The following is a 17,576-nucleotide window of genomic DNA, read 5'->3' on the forward strand; positions in this document are numbered from 1 at the left end:
ACTGCTTCACATGTACGTGATTTATATTCCATAAAATGGACAGTGTCTGGGTTGTGCACCTGTCCCACAGGCATGTCCTTTGAAGTGTGGAAGTGTGCTTGAGGTCCCTGGCGCATGTTGTGTGGACTGATTGGTATCTTCAGATGTAGCATTCCTGACCTAGTTTGGTGAGACATGGCTGTGTAACTGAGGTAGTGATTGCACCTACATAGACAGTATGATACTGGGATTCATTGGAGTTATTGGAGTCTGTCTATACAGGGCATGTGTATAAGGCATGGCATTCCCTTTGTGGGGTACATTTGCAGACTCTATAGTTGTTGCAGGTGTCCAGTGGGGAACATGGCAAAAGGGCCACTATACACATTGATTGGGCTACTAAGGGGATGGTGCAGGGTGACCATGTCCTTTTACTTGCTGAATAACATACACTTAGTCAGGAGATGTAACATCAAAGTAATTTCTGATGCTAGTGGCACTGTTGTGGTCAACAGGCAGCTGACACCTGTGTTTCCCGTTCTGTTATAACAATGTCACTGTTCAGTGGACTATCACCAATATATTACTTCATGTGAGCCATTGTATTACCAAAGGTAATGGCGGCACATCTCTTGGCATTGAGGTAATGTCCAGGGTTCTGACAACAGTCATAGGTGTCAAGTGGTCTTTGTGCATGATGTCAACATCACAAGGATTGGGAGAGCTGCCACCAACCTTACTGTTGTATGCAAGCATTTTCAGCCAGGGTGCCTTTGTGTTCTCCTGCACCTCAGAAGGGCAGATCCCAAACATGAAAGGACATGGGTCCATACCCTGTGTGACATCAGTCATGTCTGGTCATTGGTTTGACATGGAGTCCACTGCAATCACACCGTCAGTACTATCTGTGAGGCAGTTTGCAGGAGAACCACTGATATAGTGATTGATGCCTAGCCAATGTATGTGTGTATGATTCCTGGGTTGAGAGTGGTCTCTGAGTATTAGAAGGGTTGCCTATATTATTAACTATTCAATACTGTCACATAATCATTGCACATGGCAACTGTGGATTGTCTACACCAACCTCTATGGTGTTTGACAACTGTTGGCCTTGTAATGTGGACATTGGGACATATACTAGGTCATCAATATAATAATTTAGCAAAACCCACCCCACCAATGGATCCCCTTATTACACAAACACACCAACACCTCCACAGGATACTGATGACAGACAGAGACACACACTTGTGAGTACTGAGTTTCGAACCCCTACCTATCTATGTATTGTTACTGCAGTGTTACACATTTATCGCACACACCATGAAGCTTATAGAATGGATGTTGTCCCAAGGTACTTCTAAATTGAAAAACATCACCAGCCCTTGTAAATACTATCATTGGGTGATGTCGTGGGTGAGAGATTTCATAAAATACTTTACCCTACACACACATTTACAGTTGCCAGGAGTGAGGTTTGAATCTCTATCTAACAGTGCTTTCATACCTTTATGTTACACATTTATCACACACGCCGCTGACTTTACATGGTTTAGGGTTGCCAACAGGTGCTTCCAAGGTGAATGATATCTGCAGGACTGGTAAAGTATGGCACTGAGAAGTGTACTGAGTGTAAAGGAGGCCAAAATTTTTAAGGCACAATCACACATAAATAAATAAATAAATAAATATATACATATACATATATATATATATATATATATATATATATATATATATATATATACATACACACACACACACACACACACACACACACACACACACACACACTTGCCAGGAATGAGATTCAAACCCCTACCTATGTCATTATTGCTACTACATTGTTACACATTTATCACATGTGCTACGGAGCTTATAGGTAGAATAGTGTCCAAACATACCTCTAAGGTGAGTGACATCAGCAGCCATTGTAAGTATTACACTTTGAAATGTACTGGCTGTGTATGGACACAAAATACTTCAACCTACAGATGTACACACACACTCACACAAACAGACACACTTTTACAATTGCCAGTACTGAGATTAGAACTCCTACCTAAGTAATGTTTTGCACTACAGTATCACACAGTTATCATGAGCGCAACAGAGTTTATATGTAGGAAAGCTGTCCAAAGGTATCTTTGAAGGTGAGTGACATCAGCAGCAGTGCTAAAGGAGGGGTAAAGGAAGTGTAGTGGGTGTAAATGGCCTCAAAATCATGCCCCTACAAAGGCACACATACTCTCTCATATAAACACACACATTTTCATAGTTGCCAGGACTGGGATTAGAACTCCTACCTAATTAGTTTGCTACACTATAGTACTACACAGTTATCGCAAGCACCACAGAGCTTATATGTTGGTGAGCTGTCCAAAGGTATCTTTGAAGGTGAGTGACATCAGCAGCAGTGCTAAAGGAGAGGTAAGGGAAGTGTAGTGAATGTGAATGGCCTCAAATTCATGTCTTTACAAAGACAAACATACTTTCTCACATGAGTACATACATTTTCAAATTTGCTAGAACCAGGATTAGAACTCCTACCTAACTAGTTTGTTACACTATATTATTATACAGTTATCACGTGCGCCATGGAACTTATAGCACTGCATGTTGCCCAAAGGGTTATTTCAGGGTGACTGACATCAGCAGGAGTGCTAAAGTAAGACAATGGGAAGTGTAATGAGTGTGAATGGCCTCAAGCTCATTCATCTAGAAACACGCACACACTCACACAGAACTTTACATTTGACAGGACTGAGATTACAAATGCTACATGAATACTTATTTGTACTATAGTGTTACACAGTTATCACAAGCACAACTGATACTATAGGGCTGAGGGTTAACAAAAGGGATTTCTACAGTGAATGACATCAGCACATCATGTGATATAGGTCAATGGGATGTGTGCTGGGTGGGAAAGGCCTCATAATGGGATTCTCACTGTTGCTGTCTCTCTCATCCCCACATCTGTGTGTGTGTGTGTGTGTGTGTGTGTGTGTGTGTGTGTGTGTGTGTGTGTGTTTGACATATTATATTATGTTGGCCTTAGATATGTGTGAGTATTCCAATCCAATGTGTGTGCCTGTGAAGTATAAATGGTGTACAATCTGGTGCGTGTGCACAGACATCTGCGAATAACAGATATCTATAGTCCACTGTGTTGTCAGACATGGGCTTCAAAAGTGTAGGAGTATGCCCAGTATGACATTCTGTACTGAGTGTGTGCATCCATTCCATGGAGAGATGGACTCCAGTTCAGGGTTTGTGTGCTACAGCTACACCTAGCAACCTGTTTCTGCAGGATATCTGTAGATAGGTTGCCAATATGGAGACATATGGGCGTAACATATGGGGGCTATTGTAACTATTGCTGTCTGTGCTGCTTGTGTAACATGGTTGGTTGTAGCATAGAGTTTCTGACATGTGTACTGTTTTACATTGTGATGTATCATGTCATCAACTACTGACAGATATCATTCTTTGCTCACAGTTATTTACCAGGGAAATACAAGATGAATGAAGCTAAGACCAATATTCTGAGGCACAGACTACACATTCTGGCACACTCCTGCCATTGTGAAGGGGTAGCTACAGACAATAGACTGCTGGTTCTGTGTAAATGGTCTAGCACCTTGGTAGTATGCTGGCTGGGGATCCCCTTCTTGTGCTTTTCTCAACTTAATGGAATGGCCATATCCTGCTGGGGCCATACCTCTCAGCAGTACAAATACACCCAGGTTATCCAGAGGCAGGACTCATATATCTGGTCTGTTTACTTTCATATTGTGGTTTACAAGCAGTTTTGTGGCTATTCATTCATGGGTTTACAGTCAGGGGGTAGTATGGGCAGACATTAGAGTTTCAGACTTCACACACTTCATGACATCCATGCTTCTACACCCCCCTGCTGTTATTCTTTCCTCTTCCTAACATTATGAAAGCAATATCTCCAAGGTATCCCTATAGCTGGGCCTTTATCCCAGAAGTATTTATGGCCTAGTCCACAGTTCTTGCAGTAGGACATGGGACATGCTACTGGCATTTGTCAGCGTGACCTTGCATTTGTTTTCTGTTTACACTATGGGTGAGGCATGGGCCTTTGCCACAGGACTGTAGGCCATCTGAGAGTGCTGCAGGCCATCTGTAGCAGGCCAGTGTATTCTGTCACTCATACATTCCCAGGCTGCAAGCCAGTGGATTACCCTGGGGTGAAAGTAGTAAGTGGTTGAGGTGTTCCTGTCAATCCTTCCTGTTCATACTGATCCATGAGTCTGGATGTGGGCAGGCTGCTGCTTACAGCTAAGGACATACTTGTATGGGACACCTATTCAGCATGCAGCATCATGTTTGTATTCCCATACAGAGATGGGTTCATGCTGTACTCATTCTCTACAGCAAGGACATGACCTGTGATAAACCTGTGGCTGATGGTGGAGTGAGATGGGTGCATGTGTGTTATGAAAGCTACTAGAACCTGACTCAAAGATATACCTGGGACATTCCCCTTATGCTGCCTTGTGTGTGGACATGGGCAGCCTGCCACTACTTTATAACTGTGCCTTTTGTGGTCTGCCAGTGATTGGCCAGACTATCAATATTCCATAGAGACAACTAATGTGATGCTAACCTCTATGTATAATTCCAAAGTTGTGTGCAGTTGACAGTTATTTTATATGCACTCTGTAGGGTACTTCCACCTGTGTACTGTTTCTATGTATGGGCTCCCATTCATGGCATGTCCAGTTTTCCGATGGTGACAGATATTGACATGTAGACAGTGAGTATGTACAACTGCGGATATGGGTGTAGCTGAGAAGCAGTGTGGTTGTCACTGCAGTTGCTGGAACATAGCCCTGTCGACCACAGTACTGTACCTAGGCCACTGAGACACAACCATCCAGGCCTACATGTTGACCACTTCCAGGCAATATTAAACACACAACAAACTTAGCACACTGACCCCTGCATATTTTACACATGCAACAATCTATCGTGTAGATTGGGACAGCTCTGGCAATCTGTGCTCCAGTGATATTATTCCTCACACTTACATGTTACTGCATTTCTACATGGAATTGTGTGTGGGGCGGTGTACACCTGAAGACTTTAAACATTTGCAATGACTGTACTGGTATTTCAGCTACTCTGTTGGCTTCCATTTCATATTGTATTGTGACCTATCATGCAGAAAGGAGGCATATCAGTAGAGTACACATGTTAGATTTTAATGGCATAAATTTCAGTTTCAGACTTCTTACCCTTCAGAACTAAAATGCAACTGCCAGACCTGTTGTAGTATGTCTGTGTAGGTCTGGAGGGGGGCTGTTCATCATTGCTATCATTTGGGGGCCTTAGCCCAGCCTTTCTTTATGGTCATCTACACCTGTCCTGCTGGGTGAGGCTGGTGGTGGGTATGTGACCTTCATTGACATCCATGTGTGTGACCTATTGACACCCACAGTTATTTGGGCCATCACATGTACTGTGGTGGGAGTTGTCACCTTGTGTAGTACTGCCTAGTATGCTGATACCAACCAGTATTTGTTATGAATTTCCTGCTGTCCCATATAGCTGTCAGCTGTCTGCTGCTATCCCATTCAGCCACCCAATTCCTTTGAATGCTTCCATCCATACCATACATACAACTATCAGAACATACTACTCTATTTAGTAATTGATAGGAGGGGTGACTCACCTTGTTGCTGGGCCAGTATTAAGGATGGTGCTGGAGGGTTGACTATGTCAGATGCACGTAGTACACTCCCTATACACGGTAAAGCACAGGTGGCGTCATGTTTGGCATCCCTTTTACTGTATGTGTGAGTCAGAGTGAGGTATCAGTTCCTGGGTCCCTACAGTGTCAGTGTGTATAAATAAAACAAAATCCACGTCAGCTTTTCAGCTCAATCCAAGTCAAGTTTTTTTGAACAAAAAGTGGATGTTAATAAAACACTTAACATTGGATTTTTTGCTGCTGGTTCTGCTGACGTGGATTTTGTTTTATTTATTTCAGTTTGTTTTAATTTTTCTGTTGCTTCAGTGTCAGTGTGTATGCTATGCATTGCCTCTTTGTCAAGGACAGGGCATACTGGATACACTTCCTTCTGCCTACAGGGGCAGGCTCAGGAAGTTCCTCCTAGTCCCTCTGTGCCTGTGCTGGCCTTGGCAATGGTGAGGCGCTGTGTGGCCCTGCCCGTGCTGTTCCTGCTGCAGCTGTTTCTGCAGGATAATATTGTGTAGCATGGCACATATTATGACCATTTGTGTACATGTAGCTGCAGAGTACTGCAAGGCTCCACCGGATATGTCAAGGCAGCGGAACCGTGACTTCAGCATCCCAAACACATGCTCTATAATGATCCTGGTCTGTGTACACCAGTGGTGTAGAGTTTGTGGGACAAAATAGTCTGAAAGGTGTTTGCATAGTTTATAGTAGTGTGCTGGGTTGCTGCATGTATAATTGGCTGTTTCTGATACATTTCATCTGCCAGCTATGCTAGTTCTCCTTGATTGCCTTCCTACTGCTGTTTCCCCTTCCCACTTCCTCCCTATTTAAGCCCTAAGGCATGTCTCGCATACTCAGTGCTAAAATGTAAACAGTGCTGCCATTTCCTCTTTTTTGTTGTTTTTTTTTTGTTTGTTTAAAACCTAGTGCATGGCACGCACACCCGTTTAGGTTATGTACACAGTGCTCAGTCACATTTGACACACCCCTTCCTTAGCTGTGCTTAGCTAAGGGCAAACATAGGCCACAGATCTCCAATAACCTTACAGCAAGCATGACACAGCCCCTTATGAAGTCATCCAGCTCTTAGACTTGCACTGTTGTACTGCTGCACCTACATGGTTAGGTACAAGCTGACACTTTGAAGAAATATGTGATTCAGTATAACTCCCCTCATTTGCATACCCCAGTGTGTAGGTCATTAGTTACTGCATTAAAATGGACCCTTTCCCCTTGACAACCAGTGCTCCCTGATATTGTTTACATTCTGCATGTCATAGACTATAATGGCAAAATGAAGATTTAACTTAAAATTGAGTTTTCCCATATTTTTTTTATTTTCGGCACAATCCCGTTTGCGCGCTGCTGCCCTATACTTAAATGGCAGAGATCGGCCAAAATAAAAAAAGTTTAATTTTCATGAAAATTAATCAATTTTTAATGCCAATGGCCTTATATTTGGCCATTGGCATGTCTAATGTACATAATACATGCTTTTTCACGAGCTGTCATGCCTCCATTTTGTCAGTTGCAGAAATGTACTCAGTCATTTTCCGAATACATTTCTGCACTGACACTGTTCTAGCATGGAGACCTGGCAGCTTGTTGAATTGCTAAATCACCTCATTTGCATGGTTTTCACCAGCAAATGAGGTGATTTGCATGTTTGCCAGTTTTCCATGCTGGAACAGTGTAGGGCCCCTCGTGCACGTGAAAGCAGCACTATCCTGAATCGCTCGGCGGCCATTTTCTGTGTAGAAGCTCCTACACTGTTCCTGCACGAAATTTTCAGCTTCCTGTAGCCTGGGGAATATCTTATATGCCATTTACTGCTGCTTAGTTCCCTAATCTCTACAGGTATCTCTAATTGGGTCTACAATACATGATCGAAATTCCAAAAAGCCAAAAACCCATATGGCCGAGACCATATGTTCGACTTTTGAAATTTCGAACACATACAAAAAAAACTTACCTACCTGTTGCTAGCGGGGGGGAAGCAAGCCCCCCTGCACCCCCACCCCATGGGGGAACTGCGCCCCCACACCCCCTGCTATTTAAATATACCAACTCCGAGATCGTACTACAGTGCAGAAAATGGATATTTTCCTGTTCCGCGCTATAGGGAGCTGTCCGTTCAGAACATTCGAACTTCCAAAAATCGATCATATGGTCTCGGCCATATGAAAGTCGGCCTTTTGGAAGTTTGAACATCTGTAGGGGACCCCTCTGATTACCTCATGGTTTAAAAGGTTCCTCACTAACAGGCAATTCGGTACCCAAATAGGTAAAAAGTCATCTGAATTTGATTTCTCACCAAAGGAGTATCTCAGGGATCTATTTGTTCACCATTCATATTCTCTCTTTTCAAAAACAGTTTACCAGTACCAAGCCTCCCACAAGCCCCTATAATTCTATACACATAAGATGTTGGCATATACAGGTCCAACATATCTTCCTCCACTGTTAAAATAGAACATGAAATTGACCTTACTAGCCTCTAATTATCTCAAAATAGTAGTCTCATTCCCAGTACTAAGAAAAACAAAACCATTATTTTTTGATCCAGGCAAAAGGTTGCCACTGTCCCACTAAATTGGTCAACCCACCACAAACAGAAAGAACAAACAGAAACTGCCACACCCTTTAAATAATTAGACATTTGGCTAGACTACTTTCTGAACTTCCATCATAACGTCAATACAGCAAAGTCCAAAAAGTAGCTACTTTTCTATTCTGGGCAAGAAAGATGTTACAATTCCTCCCATCAAACATCAGAAAATCTACAGGCAAAGGAGCACTACTTGCTCTTTTTGAACATGCACCTCCCTTCATAGCTAATGCATCTAAAAAAGAACCTGTCTGGCTTTCAGACCTCATCTAACCATATCTGCAGATTTATCACCCTATCCTCGCACTCAAGGTAAATCACTGCACAGTTCTATCCAAGGCCAAATGATTTCCAGTGAAATAGAAATACACATCATTCTTAGCATCTCTGACATACAAATTAATGCACTGCAGAACAATGTACTATTCATATGTCAACTCACCAAAAGAATGTCAGATAAACTTAGATTCCAGTTCTCACTTAATGTCACCATTTCTCAAAACAAACTCCATTCCACTCTGTTCCTACAGATTTTCAATAATGGCACATCAAATATGGGGATCCCATCCAACTGAATTACAATCCACTTCTCCCTTCCATAAATTCAGACAAGTCCTTACAAAGCACCTATTCATAGAAGAAACATTTAATGCTACAGATCCCAAGGAATTAGCTGATAACAGCCCATGCCCAGTCATCTCCTCTCCATGATCATAATCACCACTTAGATATATTTCATAACTCCATATCATCTCCTGTCAGTCCCCACCCTTTCTCTAACTTTTCCTACCCATCACCTTCTCTTGGAACTATCTCTACATACTTTCCTCCCTCTGACCCTCACAGAATAATGATAATAATACTTTATCATCCATTTTTCTTTCTTTCTTTCCTGTATATAATGTAAATATACAACTGAACTGAATACCTAAGGGGGGACTTCAATAAATCTTACACGGGGTGATTTTCCATGTAGGCAGAGTAGCATGGAGCTTACATGGAATTAAGCAGCCGTGCAATCCAGTAAACAGAGCAGAGGGGCGTTTACAAGCATGCAGATACAGAAGTATCCATAGCATGCAAATCACCTCATAAGCAGGTGAATTGCATGCAAATGAGGTTGTTTTGCGATTCATGAAGCAGATAGGTATTCGTGCAGATCTTGTGTTGGTGTTAGAAGTGTGTACACAGAAACTTTCCATGTACAAGATAGTAAAATTTTAACAGAGGTTGTAAAAGCCCATTTAGAAGGTCAGAAATGTCCTCCAACCAGTACCAAGGTCCCCACACCCACAAGGGGACTCAGAGGAGGAACCCCTGAGGCTGTCCCTGTAGGCAGACATAAGTGTGCCCAGTATGCCCTAGCCTTGGCAAAGAGGCAACGTGTAGCACATGCACCTACAACCTCGTATCCCAGGGACTGACACTTCACTCTGACTCACATACATAGTAAAAAGGATGCCAGCCACACCACATAACCTGTACCTTACCATGTATTGGCTTGCGTACTGCATGCATCAAACAGAGTCATCCCTGAAGCACTGTTATCTCAACTGCTGTGTTCACAAGGTAAGTCACTGTCTTTTACATCAAATGTATGGGGTACTAGACTATGGTAGCATATGTATGGACCTGCTGCATGTATGCAAGGGAATAGAGTGGGCTACTGGGCTACCTGCAGAGAACCAGCAGCTATGTGGGACAACAGGAACTCTGTCCATTACTGGCTGCCCCATAATATGCATTAGGCCCCAAGGCAGCAGAACCCACTGCAGTATGAGAGGGAAATGCCAAACAACGGGGTCATAGGACAGATGCATGACTGTCAATACTAGAGTCCCCTACCCCCAACACAGCCATGTTCCCATACAACTGCAGTAACAGTATGTTTGCAAGGTTAGAGCAGCAGATCACACAATCCCAGGGCTGTCCCAAACAACCTGACTACATGTTCTATTTCCATAATATGCATGGGTCAAAGTGTATGTCTGTCTACTGTTGATAGTGTCAGGAGTTAAACTTCTGTTTCTGGTGGCTGGTGTGGCTTAGTGGGCTAAGTATATTAACATGGTTCATGGTTCGAAGCTGGCTGCACCTATAATTTTGCATGTGAGGTACTCCTGTGGTAGGAGTCCCACACACTGTCAATATGTCAATATTTGTTACTGCAAGAAAGTTGGACAAAGCCAGAGAGAATGGAGGGACAGAGGGCCACAGCTATGGATATTATAAATGCTCTAAGTAACCTAGAAGGTGGCTTGTATAACAGCAGGTTGTAACAAGTCAGAGTAGCAGCAGGATGTAAAGTCTATCATGTAACTGTGTCAGTATTTACAACAATTCAGCGGGCACCATTTAGTAGTATATTACCAAAAAATTGCATCCAGACTTTCATTAGCCAATGAAATACACAACAATGCAATATTTAAAACCTTCATGTAGGCCTTGGCCCCTTTCTTAGTCTGTGAGATGGACATTAGTGAGGTGTGGAGACTATAGAATCACAAAGGCTAGGTACAAATACTCTCCACTTTTGAGATTTATGAGGTATGTCCACAGTTTTGCATGTTATGTGTTGCCATTGTCAAATGACTTTGTGATTATCTGGCAGTTCAGTGTTAAACATTGTGGGCTGAGGTCAGTAAGGGGAAGAGACATGCGAGTGTCAGATGTCATACAATCAAAATATGCATACTGTTGCAGTAGCTGCTGGTCTATCAGCTCTGAATGCTTGTAGGGGGCAGACTGTGACACATGTCCCTGTCACTTGACCTTTGCCCCTCACACCTTTATGTATGGGTGTTGTGTGGATCCATTGTTCTAAGGGGTTGTGAGGGTCTGTGGCAGGTAGCTTAACATACAGCTGTATATGTTGCAGGCTGCAGCTACTGCCTTTTGCCTAGGACTCATAGTGGGGAATGTGAACACTTTGGAGAACAGCAAACTGTATGTGTCACTGAGGGAGCAGTGTCAGCTCTGTTGTTACAACAGAGCCAGGGTGAAGGTACCCATAACAGTCCAGTCAAGGAATGTGGTTAAGGTACATCTGTTATGTAACAGTGCCAATCAGACAGTAGTAGGTGAGATATAGGTAGCCTATACAAATATGTGCAGTGTGTCCCTACCTACAGGCCTTTGACTTGCTAACATGGGTAGCAGTTAACTGAGTATCAGCAACCTGTTTTGGTGAAAATTGCATGACTCAGTCATTATTTGCTGTATTTACAAGAATGTAACTGAAGTGCATTGCATTGGATTCGAACCCAGAACTGTGGGTGGAAAAATGTACTACATGCAAGGCATTTAACAAACTGAGTTAGTGCTGCAGCAGGTGCATTTGCAAAATATATGGGCATGCATACAGTCTGTGACACCGGAATTGCATTAGAATGTGTTTTCTGATGGGTATGAGGTGTAACACTGAAATGTCTGTCATGATCTGCTAACCTCACTCTTCAATGAATTGCCAATAGTTTAGCAGACACATATATTTTTGTGAAAACCATGCCAAACCTAGGGGCACAACTATGGACATTCTGCAACAGTCTGTACAGTTGATAGCTATACCTGCTATCCCAGGCCTCACATACATCCATTATTATTTATTTGGCTGTGTACTGCTGCAGTGTGTGCATCACAGTACCAAATACACTGCCAATTTCCCCATTATATGTACTTGCAGTGTGTCAGTGACAATCAGGATATGTTGATGGAAACACCTGTTTTACTTCAGAGCTGAGTGGTCTAGTGGGCTAATGCACTGGACTGTATTTTACAGGGGCCTTGTTGGAGTCATGACAAGGGTGATTATTTTGCAGATGTACCTAACACTGGCAGAAAAACATAAGATGATTAAGGCAGTTTTAAGAAGGTTTGCTTGGGTTTGTGTGGTGCACCACGCTGCTTAGCTCCACTTAAACCCACACTAATTTAAAAAAAAAAAAAAAGGGGTGATAGGAAAGTGGTGAAATGGGGGCAAGCAGGGGGGAAAACAAACTGAAAGGCAGGTAGGGATGTGCAGGATGGGTGTAGGAAAGGACCATAGGTCTCTGTTTCTTGTACAGAATTTGGAGCCTTACACCCCAGAGAGAGGGCTGAGGGCAACATAAGTAATATGTTAGTATGCAACCATTGTAATACACAACAATAATAAAAAACAAGGCCCAACATAACGTTTTGAGAACAACATATGTTAATAGTAAACCATTACTGATGTATGACAACACTAAATTATGATGAAGATAAGTGGTGGGGGAGAGAGAAATACAGTCCATTAATACCAGTATATGCTATATAGTTTGCGACAGTACTATTATATACTCTACAGGTCTGCCCTTCCTTTATGTATAACAGTGCCCTATAGCTTCTGTAGCACATGCATACCTCTTAAGCTATCTGCATGGGACAGTATGGGCCAAGCTGTAACACCTATGGTACGGGTACACAACTACAGAGGACTATTACATGTCAGAGGGACATATATGACTACTAAGGTGTACTGTGGACTGATGTAGTGTGACTGTGCTATTGACATAATCATGACAATGACAGATCTGTGACAGAGGGATTAGGCAACAGTAATCACAGTCCATGACAGAGTGACACTTGAGAGACATGTATCGTGCACAGTACGGCTTTCATGCTGTCTTTGTCAGGTATTGGGTTAGACCATCAGCAGACATTCACAGACACACCAGGCATATAGCCATACCAGGATTACACATATTATTTATTGCATTAACTTTTATTAGTATTGTACTTTGTTCCTTTATTTTCTGAAGTCTTATCATGTTCCTGAGCAATGCTGTTAACACTCTGTTACATCTGAACACACAAATTATTAACCCATACTTAGGCCTACTGCACCCATTTACCTGTAATTCCTGTGGGGAGAACATCTGCTAACAATGCATAACTGATTCAATAATATTTACTAGTACTTGTCACTGGATTCAATCCCTGGTCTGTGTGTGACAAAATGTACATCAGACCTAGCATTTATCAAACTGAGCCACTGCTGCGTATTGATTAACTGATATTTTCCTAGAGCTCACCTGGTAAGAAAATATGACCTGTTAATAGAGGTAGAGTGGTATACAAGACTAGAGTGACACTTGAAAAGACATGCATGAGATTCATGCATGACAGAGATACTAGGTGAACTGTACATTAATACATAGAATGCAGGTGTAGACAATAAACCCCTAGTGGGTGGAAATATATGTTGTTGTTGTGTCTTTTGGCTTATCCTGGTTAGGGGTCGCCACAGTGGAACTCCGGTCCGCTAATGTTTGGTAGTGGATTTTTACGTGCCGAGTTACCAGCCCTGACGCACAACCTTCAACAAAGGCACACCCATTCACTTATGCCTCCACACAGAAGATGCTCTAGCTGAGAATCAAACAGTACCACGTCTTGCTGTGAGGTGACAATGCTACCGCAGCACCACTACCGCGGGATTGTACAAACCATATTGGAGTGCTGGGTTGGCTACCTGACCCATATACAGTTGCAGATGGTATATTTGCAGTCTACATCTATTACAGTTTCATACTTGCCTGCAACACTGTACCTCAGATCAGGAATGCATTTAGTTGAAATGCAATGGTTAACACAAGACAATCCTGATATACGCAATATACTTGGGTCTCCCTGGTATTGCTTCAGATCATAGTGCAGAACAAATATAATGCATATATCTTGTAGTACAGCTCTAAATCTACAGTTTAGCAGAATACTCTTTCTTAGGTAACCTTGAATCACTTAGTGGTATTCTTTGTGTTTTTAGTTCAGAGCAGATGGAATACTTGATTTCATGAACAACAGCCCAAAATAGATATTGCACAACACAGCTTTATTAGGGGTGACTTCATGCAGTTATTGGCATATTTTCAAGTCTTTATTGCAGAACAGTTCATATAATGCAGGCGTTGCAATACAGCTGTAATTCCACAATTAATGCAGTAGAAATTTTATTTCCTTAACATTTTCAGGTTTCATGCTTTCATCTTTATTGAACTATATGTGGCATTACTCACTTATTTCAGTCCAGGTCTATGACCACACTCATTGCAGTACAATCAAAACTGTATATACCTAATGGAAGTTAATAATTTACTCTTTCTTGCTTATATGACTATAGATTGCAAGATACATCTATACTCGCCACACTCATGCACAACCTGGCCAGGCACTCTGCATGGGCCTCTAGGTTGCGAGCTCTGTCTTCTGCAGCTGTAGGGAGAGAAGCACACCATTATGTGTACCTATCTGTCATTCAGATTGCGTATTACTAACATAATGCTAACAGTACTTACAAACATGTGGGGCATTCTCTTCCTGAGCATCCTGGACCCAGATGTTCAGAAGTCCCCCCTTCAGTTGCTTCAGATCGTCATAATGATGACGGACCTGCTCACCTGTGCAGGGGATACCTGTTGCACTGGTGAGATCACATGCCAGTTGGTCCCAGGCTTCTGACTTGTATTCCAGTCCCTGGTACTGGCCCTGCAGCAGCTGGATGTCATGGTATTTCACAAGGAGTCCAACCATGACCCTGGACTCCAAAATGCCCCACAGCTGCACTCAGAAGTGTGCACCCTCTCTCAACACCTGCCATAGTTCCTGGCAAGTTCAAATTCCAACTGATTCTGCTGTATTCCTGCCTTTTACACTTAAATAAGCCTGTTTTCACACCCTCTACCACCACTGGGCAATTTTTAAATATGTGGCGCATCACTTAGCACCATGCAAACCCACTGAGCATTGCTTAATGCTTAGCAGTGTGCAAACCAGCTTAGCTGAGTTGAGCAATGCTTAAGCTGGCATTGCTTAGCAGTGCTTTGCACAGTTTAGCAATGTGCAAACCAGCTAAGTACTGCTAAAACATTTCTTGTTTAAGCAGTGCTTGGCAAGGCTTAGCTGTGCTTAGCTGAGCGCAGCAAAGCAGGATTTAAAAATACTTCTCATAATGTGTATTTGCAAAATAACTGATTAATAACCTGTCTGTGTATTTCAACCCTGCACCTGTAGCACATATGGCTGTCACTCTAACCATTTGGCTACATAGACATGGGGAATGCTGCTATACTTTTATATATACCTCTCCAATACATTTAAGCACCACTGAGCACTTTATGTTTACACTTTATGTTTATTTCAAAATGCTGTATGTTTATTATACATTTTGCATTCACCTAGGCTGAGCCTAAAAAATGGTCCAGCAGGATCAGTGCTTTAATCTGGTTAACAAAGACTAAATAAACAAATGAATGAATGCATGAATGAATAAATAAATACAATATTCAATACTTCTGTAATGTTGTTAAAAGCAGCAGTATTTCTAGGAATCTTGGTGAGACTTGAATAGCTGAAGACTGATGAAACTGCTAGCAAAAACAAGAGTCAGAGTAACTAGTTCGATGATTCCTTTTTTGTGACATAAAGTGCAATGATTACCAAGTATGCAGACAAGACAATTTTCTTTGTTTACTGTGGCTTTTGCTTTTCTATACAGTACAACAGCGAGGTGTTAAAAAATTTTTCATAGTCCCTTTAAATGATAAGCCAGTGATTTCCAATCCTGATACTGTATGAACCAATTTTCTAAATCAATTAATATACAGAAACTCAGAAAAACTCCATAATCAGGTCAACACTGAGTGATTACCTTCTGCTTCCTAATTTGTCACCAAGTCATAAAAATAATGCCAGCCAGAGGTACAACAGATAACTTAAAATGGCCATGTTTTACTTTAAATGCCAACAGGTGAAAATGTTTTGTACCTCTACATTTCATGTGGAGCACCTGTTTAATGCAGTGAATAAAATTACTTCTTTTGCACAGTAAGAGTTAAGAATAGTGTAAAAATTGGTGTGGTTTAAAGAAACTCATGTCTTGATTCAGTAGTAGCACTACTGGTAACCATATTATATCATCTGGAATTGAATCTAAATATATACATGCAAGTATAGGCATGAACACACACACACACACACACACACACACACACACACACACACACACACACACACACACGTGAAAAGAAAAAGATGACACAAAAGGAAAGTATGAACAACTGGAGGGAATGCAGTGGCAGGTATGGGCAGTGGTGCAGTTGTATTGAGTAACCACAGGTAAGCAGGCAGTGTGAAGGAGCCGCAGATAAAGCCAGTGCCCTGCTATTATTAATAGGAAAAGACACCAGCAATAAAAGGAAAAAGCTCCTGAAGCTATCTCACTAGAACAGGGGTAAGAATCTGTCTACATGAGTTTATGCAGTTCTAGATCCCTCATACTTGCAAAGACATAGGCACAATAGAGGTACTTGCAGAGAGGGCAACACAAATTTTACAGACTGCACTCGAAGCATGAACTAGAAGTTAACATGCACTACAGTAAATAAAAATGAGGAAACAACATGAGGCACACTTTTGTGTATCTTAATGGAGCCCCAGGAGTGTAAGTAGCTACCATTTGTAACAAGAGCAACAATGACAAAAGATACAGGAGAATAAGAAGACAAAATGTACAATTATAAAATGGATGCTGCAGATGAGACACAGTGAATCATTATTCCCGAGGAAGGGTAAAGGGGTGAGACAACAACCTTCCTGGTGGGATAGTCAAAGGCAGAAACAGAATTTAAAAATGTATAATATACATATAATGCAATTCTTAACAGTTGTAAGAAAATGAAAGGAAAAGGAGACTAAGCAGAAGGGGTGGGGAGAAGTGAAGAGCTTTAATAAAATCCACAGCTCTTCCAACAGGGGAGGAAATGAAGAATCTATATGGACCAGATTGCAACTATTTTCTGTCAAAAATCTATATTTTCTGCAATTACAGCTTGCTTTTGTTGTACCAGGTAAACATAATTTTAATATTTTTTCATAAAAAATTAAATGTTATACTTTTCAGGCACTAAAGTACAGTGATATACTATAGGTATAATTCAACGTTGTGCTCACGTTTGTCCTTTTAATATCACATGTAACATTTTAAATGTAAAATATTATTAAAGCTTATTTATTCCACATATGTACAATCCCAGAGTAATTATACAACTCTTATCTGATAATTATTAGTCATAAAAGTGGCAAAAGTGTTTTTCCAGTTTTCAAGTGCTATGTTTATTCTCACAGACTTTCCAGACATTATTTCACGTTGTTTCCTTTTCAGTTTTAATATAATTCTGTATTTCTAATCTTTTGACAAGAAATACATTATATTTTCATTATATCATTACTATT

The 17,576-nt window shown here is 41.5% G+C and overlaps 1 protein-coding gene across 1 annotated transcript in view; it reads left to right on the forward strand.

The window, feature by feature from the left end:
- The window catches only part of LOC122816453 (uromodulin-like), a 559,619-nt gene that overhangs the window by 440,254 nt on the left and 101,789 nt on the right, over positions 1-17,576 (forward strand). The gene's annotated exons all lie outside the window — the stretch shown is intronic.

The sequence above is a fragment of the Protopterus annectens genome, chromosome 12.part0, assembly GCF_019279795.1.
Source record: "Protopterus annectens isolate FY-2018-M chromosome 12.part0, PAN1.0, whole genome shotgun sequence".
NCBI classification, from domain to species: domain Eukaryota; kingdom Metazoa; phylum Chordata; order Ceratodontiformes; family Protopteridae; genus Protopterus; species Protopterus annectens.